Source organism: Salvelinus namaycush, chromosome 12 (genome assembly GCF_016432855.1).
Source record: "Salvelinus namaycush isolate Seneca chromosome 12, SaNama_1.0, whole genome shotgun sequence".
Lineage (NCBI taxonomy): Eukaryota > Metazoa > Chordata > Actinopteri > Salmoniformes > Salmonidae > Salvelinus > Salvelinus namaycush.
Window position 1 is genome coordinate 4,359,196 of NC_052318.1, and position 15,201 is coordinate 4,374,396.

Sequence of the window (15,201 nt, forward strand, 5' to 3'; positions counted from 1 at the left end):
TCAGTGCAGTACCTCCTGCATTCTTTGAGATGGACACTATGCATGATGTTTTCCATTTAGTAGGAATATCTGACAGTATTAGGGGGACAGGTGGAAAATATCCTGCAGTATGAAAGCCAGTTGATTAGCTCTGGCTTTAACCCCATCAGGCCCTGGTGACTTACTGGGATTGATCCTCTTCATGTCACGCCCTGACCTTAGAGGTCCTTTTTATGTCTCTATTTGGTTTGGTCAGGGTGTGATTTGGGGTGGGTATTCTATGTTTTTTAGTTCTATTATTTGTATTTCTATGTTTTGGCCGGGTAAGGTTCTCAATCAGGGACAGCTGTCTATCGTTGTCTCTGATTGAGAACCATACTTAGGTACCCCTTTTTCCCACCTGTCTTTGTGGGAGGTTAACTTTGTTTGTGGCACATAGCCCTTAAGCTTCACGGTTGTTTTGTAGTGTTTATTGTTTTGTCGGCGTGTTCACCTAAATAAATGAATATGTACGCTCACCACGCTGCACCTTGGTCCTGTTCATACGACGGCCATGACACTTCAGCTACTTCACCACATGAAATATAAAGGGTAGGGTTGTAGGGAATCGAAGGACCATGAATATAATGAGAAACCTTAGGTGCTACGGCTTGAGGCCGGTAGTAACCACTACAGAATGTCTGGTCAGAACAAGGATGAGGCAGATGTCCAGGTTAAGATGGAAAATATCCACACACACACACACACACACACACACACACATACACACACACACACACACACACACACACACACACACACACACACACACACACACACACACACACACACACACACACACACACACACACACACACACACACACACACACACACACACACACACCTGACCACTCATGGTTCAGATAAAGGAGAATCATGTCCAGTGAGAACTGACATTAACTATGTGGTTCTGAAAGGAAAGATGAGAAAGAACTTAGGCTATAGCACTGAATTTATATGAATGACATGGCTGTATGAGCTAGCACAGGTAAGTCTATAACAGCAAGGGCTTTACACTACAGCAGGCATAGACACATGGCCTAGACACGTGGCAATAGACTAAACAGCTTGTTGGACTTGTACACATGAAACTCAGGCAAATGTGCTCAAATAAACATTACAAAATTGTTGAAATGCATACGTAATATAAATACAATGAACGATATACAGTACCAGTCAAAAGTTTGGACCCACCTACTCATTCAAGAGTTTATTTGTACTATTTTCTACATTGTAGGATACTAGTGAAGACATCAGAACTATGAATTAACACATATGGATTCATGTAGTAACCCCATCTAAAATACATATTTTAGATTCTTCAAAGTAGCCACCCTTTGCCTTGATGACAGCTTTGCACACTCTTGGCATTCTCTCAACCAGCTTCACCTGGAATGCTTTTCCAACAGTCTTGAAGGAGTTCCCTCATATGCTGAGCACTTGTTAGCTGCTTTTCCTTCACTCTGCGGTCCAACTCGTGCTAAAATGTTAATGCCAATGCAAAATGCTAACAGTAGTGCTAACACTAGCGGGAGCGCGAGCTAGCTAACAAGCTCATGGGCTCAGTGCTTCCCAGATCAGAGTCCAGCACCTCTCCTATCTGCTGTTGCTCTGCTGAGAAATCGTATTATGGAATCTGGTAGACTGGTTAAACTCTGCAGCTCTGTCCCTTGCCTCATCACTCTGTAGTTGTCCGCTGTAGCTGTTATCTTCTTCATACCATCCCAGACATCCTTCATGTTATTCGTTTGCAGCTTACGTTCTAGCTTCAGTTTGTATTCATGTTTGCCTTTCCTGATCAGCCCTTTAATCTCATTCTATACTACTCTCAACTCATCCCATCTCCATTTTCAAAAGGCCTTCTTTTTCCTGTTCAGTGCCTCCTTGATTTATTTTGTGACCCATGGCTTATTATTTGCATAGTATTTCACAGTTTTGCTTGGCACCACATCGTCAGTACAGAAGTTAACACAGTCCGTTATACATTCAGAAAGAACATGAAGATCCTCCCCTTACCCCTCCTGTTGTGCTCGTTTCATGTTAATTCATTCTGTGTTCCCGGGTCCAAAATGACCACTGCATTATAGCTGATTATAAATCCATAATGATACATATATTATCACCTAATGATGTGTTAGGTATTTTTTTATCAACTTAAGTTATTGTGAACATTACGATTATTTCATAAAGGTTGGTCTGTCGTACCTAACACTTCATCTATTATCCATATTTTGTGACGGTATTTTTATCACTGCACTTGTCTGCTGCTGTAGAATCTCTCTTTCTCTTTTGATCTCTCTGAATATTTGTTGGCTAGGACCTAGCCGCTAGGTGATAGCCGCTAGGACCTAGCCGCTAGGTGATAGCCGCTAGGTGATAGACGTTGTGTATTTCATTATGTTTGTTTACCGTTTGACTTGGACAATCTGTCTTATTTTTGTCAGCGTTGTTGTAAGCAGTTGTGTATTTTGCGCTCTTGCGCTGCCTACCTTGGTAATAATAACGGCCTTGTTTGTCAAGGTAAATTTGTTGTTGTTAGTCACATTTATCCTGCGTTATGTGTTAAATGATACAATAGGATTGCACTAATTTTCACTTAAATATTTCGGGTAGTGGTGTACTGGAGGTTATACACTTTTTTCAGTGGGCATTGCATAGACTCACTTCTTAATCCCCACTGATGCGTATGAAAGTAGTGTAGTGGAGGTAGACGGCCGTATCAGTTATATAGCACAATAGAGATCATGCACAAAGTAGCGTACACAAACACAAATCATGTGAAATATTTGACAATATGGGTTTGAAAAGTAAACCATAGCATAGGCCTATAATATTCAGCACCACAGGCAGTTAAGGCAGCTTGGCCGGTGTCATGAAATGTAACGTAATGTAAGGTAACCTGTTGAGTTCAGTAAACAACTTGAACCTGACATGACTGTCTCCCGTGTGCTTTCAAGTACGTTAGGTTATATCCGGGGAATTACATTCATTACAGCTGGCGCTTGCTAAACCCGGCGAAAGTCGGGATCAAAGATTTCAGCACCGGACAGCTCCGCTCTGTTCGCCGACTCCTGATATACACGGAGAATTGTGGATTTATTCAGGTCTGGTGAGTTCCACAGTTTAGCCTCCTATCGTCTTTGTTTTGCTTCTCGGCAGAAGGGCTTTTAGGGACAGGTTATGACGTTTAGGCCCTGCCTCGATCCGGTAGCGATCACCATTTCCCCTATAGACGATATAGCCTACATGTGGCAAAGTCTACAGCCTGGAAAAGTTATACAAGAATAGTAATAGTAGGGTAAAAATGTGTGGAAACCATGGTGTATGGAACTGAATGTAGCCATGGCCTTTTTTGGTAACCCATAAATCTCCTCTAGCAAAACGCATAGAGATGCATAAGCAGCAAATAACTGCTGTGAAGTGTAGGATATCCTCACTATCCTGTTGTCATGTAACGCAACACCACATAAATCTGTTCCATGTCTTACCTCCACGCTTATCTGGTCTCTTAGCCTAACATACCAGGCCTGTTATTTAATTCTGGATATCATGGTGGATGTCATTCGCATTGCCACGATTTTTGGTCATTCAGAGTAGCCTACATGGTGCGGCAGGTCGACTAGTGGTTAGAGCGTTGGGCCAGTAACCGGGAAGGTTGCAAGATCGAATTCCTGAGCTGACAAGGTAAACATCTGTCCTTCTGCCCCTGAACAAGGCAGTTAACCCGCTGTCATTGTAAATAATAATTTGTTCTTAACTGACTTGCATAGTTAAATAAAGAAATGTAAAATTACATCTGTTTCTCATATAATGTTTCACACAGGGCGCCTTTCATTAGGCCAGGCAAGCCGTTTAGGACATGTTCGGCTAAATTAGACTAAACCCACTTCTCCATGCACCAGAACAGCACCACTGATGTCTGGGTATTTTTTTGCTGGAAAATGTCCCAGTCACTGTTATTCAGGCCCAGCCACACTGTAATTTCTGCCTAGACCTGCGCCTCAGACTTTAGGCAGTACAGAGGAAGCTGTGAAGTAAATTATTGACGTGATGACTCACATAAGTAAACAGGCTATTTCTAGGCCCCACTGTGTAGGGCTTGGGCCTGTGTGTGGAGGCCAGTTTTCAAAGACACGTTGACGGATCCAAAGACACACTGACAGTTGAAGTTCTCCAGCTCTGCGTGAGAGACTGTGTGGGTGCATGGCATGTGTGCGTCAGTGTGCACGGATGTGTGTTTGTGTGTTTTCTTGGGTGGGAGATACAAATCTCTTGCTACAAGGAGGGCCAGTCAGTTTTCCCTCCATCCAACCCATGATGTCAGTCCTTGAGCTGTGTTCTCTGAAGCCGGGGCTGTTGCCAAGGAACCAAGATGAACTCTGTATGAACTTCCCTCATGGCGATGGTCGGCAACGACAGAGAAAGTTCTGACCAACAACAAACTTACTGCACTTTCTGACTTCAGTCCCTTGTTGCATTGTTGATTCTCTAGTCTGTGTGTGTGTGTGTGTGTGGTGTGTGGGTGTGTGTGTGTGTGTGTGTGTGGGTGTGTGTGTGTATGTGTGTGAGTTCACTGTGTCCGGCCAAACACGTTATTCAAACTGATAAACAAAGAAATGCACCTGTGACTCAAGCTGCTGAGGTAACATCCTACTGATGGAGGAGAGCAGAGGAGGCAGCAAGATCTCTTTCATAATAACACAGTCTCTGCATGTCATTCAATGCTACGTTACTCATCCCAATAGATTAGCTGAATCGTGTAGCCAGCTACAAACTCATGGCCCTGGGCGATGTTCAATCAAACACAGTATACAGTGTACAGACGTTTCAGAGAAGGTGACGCCAGCAAGGTCATTCTTCCCACACTGACAGTTTCAATAAGTACTAAAGGCCCAGTGTAGTCAACACATGACACACACACACACACACACACACACACACACACACATATATATATATATATATATATATATATATATATATATATATATATATATATATATATATATATATATATATATATATCCACAATGTGGTTGGAATAATACTGTGAAATGTGAAAGGTATGATAAAGCCCTTTTAATGTCAGAGCTGTTTGAAAAGAAATTTCAGCCTGTTTTGGTGGGTGGAGTTTTGGCTGGCCTGGTGACATCACCAGGAGGAAAATTAGTTAATAGACCAATAAGATAGAGTTCTAAACCTTTCTGCCAATAACAGACCGTTTTCAGTTTCCCCCTCCCCACTCAGACCACTCCCAGACAGTCGAAGCAAAATTCTGGCTTGAAACATTGCTCTTTGATAAGAAGCTATTTTTGTTTCTTTTTTTGACCGTTTTAATTTAAACCAATCACAGGAAGGTACTTCATTGTTACCCAGAAATGATTTGATATTAGGATTAAAACGGCTGCATTGGACCTTTGATTTTTAACTAGCCTACTACTTTACACATCACAATTCAACTAAGTTACTATCTTACATATCTGGAAAGTCCAGTTTCAGGTTTTGATTGAATAGAGCCATAGATAAGTTAAACCGAATAAGTTATTCCTATCCAAAATCCTTTAGATGTTAGACATTTAACCTAATATTTGTGATATTGCAAATGGAGCTTTCTTTTCCACAATTCCCGAAAGCATTTGGACACACAATGTTTCTCTATGTTGATAGCTTACAAAAACCTATAGAAGCAGCTGTTTAAGTCTGATACAATTTGAACGAAAAGACTACACATGCCGTAATATGACGGTTCGTAGGACCCAACATGACAATTATCCTACAGAAATGTTTGACGAATCATAAAAGTTCGTTGTATTATTTCTATATGTGTAGGCTACTGTCGACATGCGTACGAAGGTCAGCAATTTTCCTATACGTTCTAAAGACTGTTCTAAAGACTCCATATTCTAACAAAAATATTTTTAGGATAGCCTACTGTAGGCTATTTCTACAGTGGGACTTTAAAGTGAAAGCAAGTGGAAGGAAGCGCTGTCGCCAATGTGTAGCCTACTACATATATTGCGGAAGAGAGGGTGTGAACGATGGGACAAATTTCAGCGCACTATAGATCGCTAGGGACAAGGCGTGTTTATGGAATGATGCGGGTGTGTTTCAGGTTGGATTTATAAAAGGGGTTGTCCGACAGAGAGTACTTGTCAGTTGTTGTATTATTATTCTGTGTTTTAATGTAGTGATTGAACGCTGTGTCAGTAACATCATTTCCACGGTTCCACCCGGGACATCAATCTAGTGCTCGCGGGCTCTCCAAAACATTGGTCCAGGCAGACTTCCTATTCCGGTGAGTGAAACTTTTTAAAATACCATTGGACATATTTCTTCATCAGCAATGTCATGTCAAAGCTTTCCTATACTCTTTTGCGGGCTTAGGTATGGGCACATGTGTATTGCAGCATTTGGAACAAAAGAACCTGGATCATCATTCATTATCATTGGGCTACCTATACCATGTGCTCAGGCACTGTACCGGTTACCTATGCTGTAGTCTGTTCTTGACACATTTATTCTCTCTGAAATGTCAACACAACGTTTATAGGCGGACGAACATGCCGGCCCTTTGTTAGAATGTACCGTAGTAGCGCCTTGACAGTCAATTGATGTGTCTGCTACGATATGTACTGTACGATCATTGCAATACACACGCCCGTTAATAGATTGCTCTCACAATTGTGGCATATCAAGGTAAGATAATGTTATTCAGTATGCTAAAGCAGCATACTCCCCCAATGCATTGTCTGTCCGTGTCCATGCTCACACAGTGATGTAGCTGGTATTATGTACACTTTGTGCAGTAGCCTAGCCTATAATGATCCAACATAGATGGACTCTGGTTGTGACTAGATGGGGTACAGCTAAGCAGGGTTGCCTGATTTTTTTTGCCGATTGACCACTCAAAACCCGCACAAAAGGCCATAAAACTAGCCCTTTTTTCTTCTTCCTATTTTTTTTTTTTTTTTTACAGCGAAAGAGGAGTTGACATATTAATATAATAAACCCTTTTTCCATAACGTTATCGAGTGAATTAAGAACGAATTTCGTAGTAACTTGTAACGACGTTAGAAGCAAAATTCGGTTTTCATCAACACAATTATTGTGAGCTATGACATGACATAATGAAGGAATTTGAATATGTCGCAGGAGAAAAGATAATTCGCCCTCATTAAACTCGCCAGGCAATTGTTCATCAATGGATGTCAATTTAACTCGTTTTACTGGTATGATTAAGCAATAAGGCACACGGGCGTATGGTATATGGCCGATTTACCATGGCTAAGGGCTGTTTTTAAGCATGACACAACACAATGTGCCTGGATACAGCCGTTAGCCGTGGTATATAGGGCCATATACCACAAACCCCCAGTATGCCTTATTGCTATAGTCTGATATACCACGGTTAATAGCCAATCAGCATTCAGGGCTCAAACCAGGTTTATAATTGTAAATAAATCCCCTTTGGACATGTGCATAACTAGGTAAATCTGACAGGAGAGTTTGAGTGATGAAAGTTGGACAGAGGATCTCGAAATCTCTGAGCAAGAAACACTTGGAAGAGCATAAACTAATATCAGGCTATTGTCTGGCAATTGTGCTGTTATTATGTACCAGATGTTAATAAATACAAACTTGTATAAATGGCCCATTTGCCAGATTGACTTGTCATTTCAATAGGCTACAGACTAAAATCTGGGTTTATTATTGTAATTCAAATTTGTCATGGTTTACGTAGATAAAAGCAGGTAGTTTGTAGCCCCTGATAGGCCTACATCTCATTTCAGATAGTCTACAGTCGCCTAGACAAGATGTAGAATAAAATGTATTAAATATGAATTACCTGTAGCCTAATCTGACTAATTTTACCGTCAATCTAATGCGTCCTAACGACTGATCGGCAATTGCGATAGATCTTTGATAACTTCCAATTGAATTAACTAAACATGTCCATGAATAATTGCACAACAGCACAAGGCTACAACAACAATAAACTGAAGTTACAGGCTACTTGTTGTTTGCCAGCTCCAGGCAGGCTACACACGTGGCACACATTCATTTGCAATGACTCCAGTGATATCGTCATTTCAACATATGTATTGTATCAAATGGTAGCCTACAATGGCATAGAAATGAATAGGTTATTTGATGGCCAACAGAGGCAAATGTATCATTCTCCACATTTTAAATCTCAGTTTCATTGAGGACTTTTCCCCCCATAAAAAGAACCAAGCGAGGATAGTTCCATAACTTCCATTTCAAATTCACACTCAGGCATCCCCCCCGAGACCCAAGAACTGAGCATGCATAAAGCTTGATACCATTTTCTTTAAGCAAAGTCAAAACCACCTTCGAGCTAATTTATGTCATTCGCTCTAGCGCGCCCACAGTCGTTTTCCAGTGCTTTGTCTCCATTATTTCTTGATGTGCATCAGTTCCAGCGTATTAATATGTTTTACAGAAAAAAGGGTTGGGAACAGGTGTCTCCATAATGACAATCTAAATAGCCTACCTACAACTGGGCAAAAGTTCCTTCTCCTCACGCTCTTTCAACACACACACACACACACACACACACACACACACACACACACACACACACACACACACACACACACACACACACACACACACACACACACACACACACACACACACACACACACACACACACCCCCCCCCCCCCCCCCCAGTCCTCCTCCGGTCCTCCTCACCACTCACTCAGTAATAGCCTGCCTCACTGCCTGACAGTCAGCAGCAGGTCACAGTGACAAATATATATTTTAAGAGAAATGCCACGGAGGCCGCGGGCAACTTAGAAATAGCCCAAAAACCCACAACCAGCGACCAATACATTTTTACCCGTGACATCGTTTTTCAAAGTAGCCCAATGTTGCAGGAAAACCACGGACATGGCAACACTGCAGCTAAGACCGGAAGTTACTTTCCGTAGCAGATTCAGAGAGCATTTTAGCTAACCCTAACCATTTTCCTAACCTTAACCTTATTTTCCTAACCTGCTACATTAAATTATCCTAACCTGTTGCATAAGTTCTCCTAACCTGCTATGAAAAAGTCCCTTCCGGTCGTAGCTGTAGCCTATAACACCTAGTCAAAACCCTGTCTCCATATACATTATTTTCAATATTCATTCATTGTAACAAATGCTTATAAATGATAAAGCATTTATAAAGCGCAACACACCACCACACCACCACCACCACCACCACCACCACCACACCACACCACCACCACACCACCACCACACCACACCACACCACCACCACCACACCACCACCACACCACCACCACACCACCACCACCACCACCACCACACCACACCACCACCACACCACCACCACCACCACCACCACCACCACACCACCACCACCACCACCACCACCACCACACCACCACCACCACCACACCACCACCACACCACACCACACCACACCACCACCACACCACCACCACACCACACCACCACCACACCACCACACCATCACCATCACCACACCATCACCACACCACCACCACATCATCACTACACCATCACCACACCATCACCACACCATCACCACCACCACCACCCCACACACCACACCACCACCACATCATCACTACACCATCACCACACCATCACCATCACCACCACCACACCACACCATCACCACACCATCACCACCACCACACCACACCACACCACCACCACACCACACCACAACCACACAACACACCACCACACAACACAACAACACACCACAACCACACCACAACACACCACCACCACACAACACCACCACACAACACACCACCACACAACACAACAACACACCACAACCACAACACACCACCACCACACAACACCAACACAACACACCACAACACACCACCACCACACAACACCACCACACAACATACCACCCCCACATAACACCAACACAACACACCACAACAACACAACACAACACCACCACATAATAAGCCTAACTACTGTGCTGCTGCTTATTAAACCATATTACCAGTATAGTCCTATTATTGAGCTGCAGGGAGAGCAGTGTGTGATACAGCTCATTACAATGACTGTCATCCGTGTGTGGGTGATGTGATGTGTAGACAGTAGCAGTGCAGGTTTCAGTGGTGGGTTAACAACAACGGTACGCACATAACAGTCAGTTTGTAAGCTTGTCTTATTCAAATCTCAAAAGCGCCCTGTAATTTGCATGCCATTTAAAATATATACCTCTCTCACGCTCTCTCTCTCTCCCCCTTCTCCTCTGTATTGGTAGCTCAGTATTAGCCACTTTGAGATCCTCATTTCCAAATTAACAGTTTGTGTTCATTGGTGGTGTGTATTTCAGGAAGCTGTTTTCGTGACTGACTGTTTGCCAAACAATGCGTCAGCAGTACTGTTGTTTCTCTTCTATATTTACTTCCTGTACTGCTGACTGTGCAGATTAGTGATGCGCGGGTTGACTCATAACCCGCAGTCCCCGCGGATGCAGTTGAAGTCGGAAGTTTAGTCAGAATAATAGTAGAGAGAATGATTCATTTCAGCTTTTATTTCTTTCATCACATTCCCAGTGGGTCAGAAGTTTACATACACTTAGTTAGTATTTGGTAGCATTGCCTTTAAATTGTTTAACTTGGGTCAAACATTTTCGGGTAGCATTCCACAAGCTTCCCACAATAAGTTGGGTGAATTTTGGCCCATTCCTCCTGATAGAGCTGGTGTAACTGAGTCAGGTTTGTAGGCCTCCTTGGTAGCACACACTTTTTCAGTCAGTTCTGCCTACACATTTTCTATAGGATTGAGGTCAGGGCTTTGTGATGGCAACTCCAATACCTTGACTTTGTTGTCCTTGTCACGATCGTCTTGAGGATAATGAGTGGACCAAGGCGCAGCGTGTGAAAAATACATCTCTTTTATTTGAGACGAGTGAAACACGAAACGAACACTTATAACAAAACAAAACAACAAACGACCGTGAAGCTACAAACGTAAGTGCAATACAAAAGCTACAAACGTTCTACATAGACAATTACCCACAAACGCATAATGCCTATGGCTGCCTTAAATATGGCTCCCAATCAGAGACAAATGAAAGACAGCTGTCTCTGATTGAGAACCACTCAGGCAACCATAGACATACCTAGACACATTCACTAAACACAACCCCATACACTAAACCCAACACCCCCTTTACCATATAACCACCCAAGACTAGACAAAAACACAAACATTCCCCATGTCACACCCTGACCTAACTAAAATAATAAAGAAAACAAAGAATACTAAGGCCAGGGCGTGACAGTCCTTAAGTCATTTTGCCACAACTTCGGAAGTATACTTGGGGTCGTTGTCCATTTGGAAGACCCAATAAAGGTAAAATAAAAATAAAATTTGCGACCAAGCTTTAACTTCCTGACTGATGTCTTGAGATGTTGCTTCAATGTATCCACATAATTTCCTTGCCTCATGACGCCATCTATTTTGTGAAGTGCACCATTCCCTCCTGCAGCAAAGCACCCCCACAACATGATGCTGCCACCCCCGTGCTTCACGGTTGGGATGGTGTTCTTCGGCTTGCAAGCCTCCCCCTTTTTCCTCCAAACATGACGATGGTTATTATGGCCAAACAGTTCTATTTTTGTTTAATCAGACCAGAGGACATTTCTCCAAAAAGTACGATCTTTGTCCCCATGTGCAGTTGCAAATCGTAGTCTGGCTTTTTTATGGCGGTTTTGGAGCAGTGGCTTCTTCCTTGCTGAGGTGCCTTTCAGGTTATGTCGATATAGAACTTGTTTTACTGTGGATATAGATACTTTTGTACCTCTTTCCTCCAGCATCTTCACAAGGTCCTTTGCTGTTGTTCCGGGATTGATTTGCATTTTTCGCACCAAAGTACGTTCATCTCTAGGAGACAGAACGCGTCTCCTTCCTGAGCGGTATGACGGCTGCGTGGTCCCATGGTGTTTATACTTGCATACTATTGTTTGTACAGATGAACTTGGTCAGCCACCCAGTCAGTTATCCAGCCAACCAGCCACCCAACCAGCCACCCAGTTAGCTATCCAGCCAGCCAGCCAACCAGCCACCCAGCCAGTCACCCAGTCAGTTATCCAGCCAGCCAGCCAACCAGCCACCCAGCCAGCCACCCAGTCAGTTATCCAGCCAGCCAGCCAACCAGCCACCCAGCCAGCCACCCAGTCAGTTATCCAGCCAGCCACCCAGTCAGCTATCCAGCCAGCCAGCCAGCCAGCCAACCAGCCACCCAGCCAGCCACCCAGTCAGTTGTCCACCCAGCCAGCCAGCCAACCAGCCACCCAGCCAGCCACCCAGTCAGCTATCCAGCCAGCCAGCCAGCCAACCAGCCAGCCACCCAGTCAGTTATCCACCCAGCCAGCCAGCCAACCAGCCACCCAGCCAGCCACCCAGTCAGTTATCCACCCAGCCAGCCAGCCAACCAGCCACCCAGCCAGCCACCCAGTCAGTTATCCAGCCAGCCAGCCACCCAGTCAGCTATCCAGCCAGCCAGCCAGCCAACCAGCCACCCAGCCAGCCACCCAGTCAGTTATCCACCCAGCCAGCCAACCAGCCACCCAGCCAGCCACCCAGTCAGTTATCCACCCACCCAGCCAGCCAGCCAACCAGCCACCCAGCCAGCCACCCAGTCAGTTATCCACCCAGCCAGCCAGCCAACCAGCCACCCAGCCAGCCAGCCACCCAGTCAGTTATCCACCCACCCAGCCAGCCAGCCAACCAGCCACCCAGCCAGCCACCCAGTCAGTTATCCACCCAGCCACCCAGCCAGCCACCCAGTCAGTTATCCACCCACCCAGCCAGCCAGCCAGCCAACCAGCCACCCAGCCAGCCACCCAGTCAGTTATCCACCCAGCCACCCAGCCAGCCACCCAGTCAGTTATCCACCCAGCCACCCAGCCAGCCACCCAGTCAGTTATCCACCCAGCCACCCAGCCAGCCACCCAGTCAGTTATCCACCCAGCCACCCAGCCAGCCACCCAGTCAGCTATCCAGCCAGCCAGCCAGCCAACCAGCCACCCAGCCAGCCACCCAGTCAGTTATCCACCCACCCAGCCAGCCAGCCAACCAGCCACCCAGCCAGCCACCCAGTCAGTTATCCACCCAGCCAGCCAGCCAACCAGCCACCCAGCCAGCCACCCAGTCAGTTATCCACCCACCCAGCCAGCCAGCCAACCAGCCACCCAGTCAGTTATCCACCCAGCCACCCAGCCAGCCACCCAGTCAGTTATCCACCCAGCCACCCAGCCAGCCACCCAGTCAGTTATCCACCCAGCCACCCAGCCAGCCACCCAGTCAGTTATCCACCCAGCCACCCAGCCAGCCACCCAGTCAGTTATCCACCCAGCCACCCAGCCAGCCACCCAGTCAGTTATCCACCCACCCAGCCAGCCAGCCAACCAGCCACCCAGCCAGCCACCCAGTCAGTTATCCACCCAGCCACCCAGCCAGCCACCCAGTCAGTTATCCACCCAGCCACCCAGCCAGCCACCCAGTCAGTTAGCCACCCAGCCACCCAGCCAGCCACCCAGTCAGTTATCCACCCAGCCACCCAGCCAGCCACCCAGTCAGTTATCCACCCAGCCACCCAGCCAGCCACCCAGTCAGTTATCCACCCAGCCACCCAGCCAGCCACCCAGTCAGTTATCCACCCAGCCACCCAGCCAGCCACCCAGTCAGTTATCCACCCAGCCACCCAGCCAGCCACCCAGTCAGTTATCCAGCCAGCCAGCCAGCCAGCCAGTCCCCTCAACCTCCTTCCCTGAATTGAGCCTGGCTGGGATTTCTGGAAGCAACGGTGTGTTTATGTAGCAACACAGAGCAACTGCTCAGCTGAGGGAGTCATCTTTTTAGTGTTTTAGTCTGTCTGTCGTACATTGTGAACAACCCACAATGTCAACTTCGTTGCGGTATACGGTATACTCTGGCTTTCGTGAAATTCATTTGCATTGAATTAAGGTACATTTACAAATGATTGTTAAGTATGAAAAAAGTATGAAAAATGTAAGCACTCACTACTACTGTAAGTCGCTCTGGATAAGAGCATCTGCTAAATGACAAAAATATAAATGTTAAGAAAGGGTTACAAATAATAGTAATAGGCTTTGCTTGTTTTGATTAAGTCCAACTGTGTGTGCCTGTGCGCATACACACTTTTAAAGGCACAGAGAGTGTGAGTCCGTCCTCCTATCTTTATGTTTAGAAGTGTGTAATTACACTACTGTAACACACAGGCCAGGTCGATACCAGCCCAGCACAGCAGGAGTGTCAGAGATCAGACGAATTACTCAACAAGCTCTACCTCCTAATTGTCTCCTAGGATGTACCAAAGGGTACCCTATTCCCTACATAGTGCCCTAAGGGTCCTGGTCAAAAGTAGTGCACTTTATAGGGTCCTGGTCAAAAGTAGTGCACTTTATAGGGTCCTGGTCAAAAGTAGTGCACTTTATAGGGTCCTGGTCAAAAGTAGTGCACTTTATAGGATCCTGGTCAAAAGTAGTGCACTATATAGGATCCTGGTCAAAAGTAGGGCACTTTATAGGGTCCTGGTCAAAAGTAGGGCACTTTATAGGGTCCTGGTCAAAAGTAGTGCACTTTATAGGGTCCTGGTCAAACGTAGTGCACTTTATAGGGTCCTGGTCAAAAGTAGTGCACTTTATAGGGTCCTGGTCAAAAGTAGTGCACTTTATAGGATCCTGGTCAAAAGTAGTGCACTATATAGGGTCCTGGTCAAAAGTAGTGCACTTTATAGGGTCCTGGTCAAAAGTAGTGCACTTTATAGGGTCCTGGTCAAAAGTAGTGCACTTTATAGGGTCCTGGTCAAAAGTAGTGCACTTTATAGGGTCCTGGTCAAAAGTAGTGCACTTTATAGGGTCCTGGTCAAAAGTAGTGCACTATATAGGGTCCTGGTCAAAAGTAGTGCACTATATAGTGGGTCAGAGACCTGGTCGTGTGGTGCCAGGACAACAACCCTCTCCCTCAAAGTGATCAAGACAAAGGAGATGATTGTGGACTACAGGAAAATGAGATCGGAGCACTGGGTTCCAGTCTGTCTCCTACAGAGTCTCTCCTCCTGATAGTGATGATCAGCCTGGGTTCCAGTCTGTCTCATACAGAGTCTCTCCTCCTGATAGT